Source organism: Arachis stenosperma, chromosome 2 (genome assembly GCF_014773155.1).
Source record: "Arachis stenosperma cultivar V10309 chromosome 2, arast.V10309.gnm1.PFL2, whole genome shotgun sequence".
NCBI lineage: Eukaryota > Viridiplantae > Streptophyta > Magnoliopsida > Fabales > Fabaceae > Arachis > Arachis stenosperma.
The window spans coordinates 44,819,057-44,821,911 of NC_080378.1; the positions used below are offsets into that span (position 1 = coordinate 44,819,057).

The 2,855-nt window shown below is 39.9% G+C and overlaps 1 non-coding gene across 1 annotated transcript; it reads left to right on the top strand.

The window, feature by feature from the left end:
* The first annotated feature begins 1,710 nt into the window (after positions 1-1,710).
* On the top strand, positions 1,711-1,818 carry LOC130964144 (small nucleolar RNA R71). The gene has a single exon (XR_009080252.1). It is a non-coding gene; the product is annotated as a small nucleolar RNA R71 (small nucleolar RNA).
* The last annotated feature ends 1,037 nt before the right edge of the window (positions 1,819-2,855 follow it).

Consider the following 2,855-nt stretch of genomic DNA (forward strand, 5'->3'; position numbering starts at 1 on the left):
ATGTCAGTAGCTTGACACAGGGCTCTCATGGAGCCTCACAGATACTCAGAGCAATGTTAGAACCTCCCAACACCAAACTTAGAGTTTGAATGTGGGGGTTCAACAACAAACTTAGAAGTTGGTTGTGGCCTCCCAACACCAAACTTAGAGTTTGATTGTGGGGGCTCTGTTTTGAGAGAAGCTCTTCATGCTTCCTCTCCATGGTAATAGAGGGATATCCTTGAGCCTTAAACCCAAGGGATTCTTCATTCACTTGAATGATCAATTCTCCTCTGTCAACATCAATCACAGCCTTTGCTGTGGCTAGAAAGGGTCTGCCAAGGATGATGGATTCATCCATGCACTTCCCAGTCTCTATGACTATGAAATCAGCAGGGATGTAATGGTCTTCAACTTTCACCAAAAAATCTTCTACAAGTCTATAAGCTTATTTTCTTAAATTATCTGCCTCTAGTGAGATTCTTGCAGCTTGCACCTCAAAGATCCCTAGCTTTTCCATTACAGAGAGAGGCATGAGGTTTATGCTTGACCCTAGGTCACACAGAGCCTTCTCAAGGGTCATGGTGCCTATGGTACAAGGTATTGAAAACTTCCCAGGATCCTATCTCTTTTGAGGTAATCTCTGCCTAGTCAAGTCATCCAGTTCTTTGGTGAGCAAAGGAGGTTCGTTCTCCCAAGTCTCATTACCAAATAACTTGTCATTTAGCTTCATGATTGCTCCAAGGTACTTGGCAACTTGCTCTTTAGTGAAATCTTCATCCTCTTCAGAGGAAGAATACTCATCAGAGCTCATGAATGGCAGAAGTAAATCAATAGAATCTCTATGGTCTCAGTGTGAGCCTCAGATTCCCATGGTTCCTCATTAGGGAACTCATTGGAGGCCAGTGGATGTCCATTGAGGTCTTCCTCAGTGGCGATCACTGCCTCTTCCTCCTCTCCAAATTCGGCCATGTTGATGACCTTGCACTTTCCTTTTGGATTTTCTTCTGTATTGCTTTGAAGAGTACTAGGAGGGAGTTCAGTAACTTTCTTACTTAGCTGTCCCACTTGTGCCTCCAAATTCCTAATGGAGGACCTTATTTCAGTCATGAAACTTTGAGTGGCTTTGATTAGATCAGAGACCATGGTTGCTAAGTCAGAGTGGCTCTGCTTAGAATTCTCTGTCTGTTGCTGAGAAGATGATGGAAAAGGATTGCCATTGCTAAACCTGTTTCTTCCACCATTATTGTTGTTGAAACCTTGTTGAGGTCTCTGTTGATCCTTCCATGAGAGATTTGGATGATTTCTCCATGAAGAATTATAGGTGTTTCCATAGGGTTCTCCTATGTAATTCACCTCTTCCATTGAAGGGTTCTCAGGATCATAAGCTTCTTCTTCAGATAAAGCATCCTTAGTACTGCCTGGTACAACTTGCATTCCAGATAGACTTTGAGAAATCATATTGACTTGTTGAGTCAATATTTTGTTCTGTGCCAATATGGCATTCAGAGTATCAATCTCAAGAACTCTTTTCTTCTGATTCGTCCCATTGTTCACAGGATTCCTTTCAGAAGTGTACATGAATTGGTTATTTGTAACCATTTCAATGAGTTCTTGAGCTTCTGTAGGCATCTTCTTCAGATGAAGAGATCCTCCAGTAGAGCTATCCAATGACATCTTGGACAGTTCAGACAGACCATCATAGAAGATACCTATGATGCTCCATTCAGAAAGCATATCAGAGGGACACTTTCTGATCAATTGTTTGTATCTTTCCCAAGCTTCATAGAGGGATTCACCTTCCTTCTGTCTGAAGGTTTGGACATCCACTCTAAGCTTACTCAATTTTTGAGGCGGAAAGAACTTTGCCAAGAAGGCATTGACTAGCTTTTCCCAAGAGTTCAGGCTTTCTTTAGGTTGTGAGTCCAACCATATCCTAGCTCTGTCTCTTACAGCAAAAGGGAATAGCATAAGTCTGTAGACCTCAGGGTCAACCCCATTAGTCTTGACAGTGTCACAGATTTGGAAGAATTCAGCTAAAAACTGATGAGGATCTTCCAATGGAAGTCCATGGAACTTGGAATTCTGTTGCATTAGAGAAACTAATTGAGGCTTAAGCTCAAAGTTGTTTGCTCCAATGGCAGGGATAGAGATGCTTCTCCCATAGAAGTCGGGAGTAGGTGCAGTAAAGTCACCCAGCACCTTCCTTGCATTGTTGGCATTGTTGTTGTTTTCGGCTGCCATGTCTTCTTCTTTGAAGATTTCTGTTAGGTCCTCTACAGAGAGTTGTGCTTTAGCTTCTCTTAGCTTTTGCTTCAAGGTCCTTTTAGGTTCAGGGTCAGCCTCAACAAGAATGCTTTTGTCTTTGCTCCGGCTCATATGAAAGAGAAGAGAACAAGAAAATATGGAATCCTCTATGTCACAGTATAGAGATTCCTTGAGGTGTTAGAGGAATAGAAAAATAGAAGGAAGAGGTAGAAGAATTCGAGCTTATCAAGAAAGATGGAGTTCGAATTGTGCATTGAGGAGGAGTGTTAGTCCATAAATAGAAGGATGTGAGAAGAGGGGAAGAAATTTTTTAAAATAAATTAAAAACATTTTAAAAACATTTTGAAAAATACTAATTGATTTTCGAAAACTAAGAGTGGAAAAAGAAATCAAGTGATTTTTGAAAAATATTTTGAAATTAGAAATCAAAAAGATATGATTGAAAAGATACGGTTTTAAAAAGATGTGATTGAGAATATATGATTTGAAAAACAATTTAAAAAGATTTGATTTTTTTAAAAAAATAATGACCTGCCTAACAAGAAAGATATGATTCAGACATTAAACCTTTCTCAACAGAAAAGGCAACATACTTGAAATGTTGAATC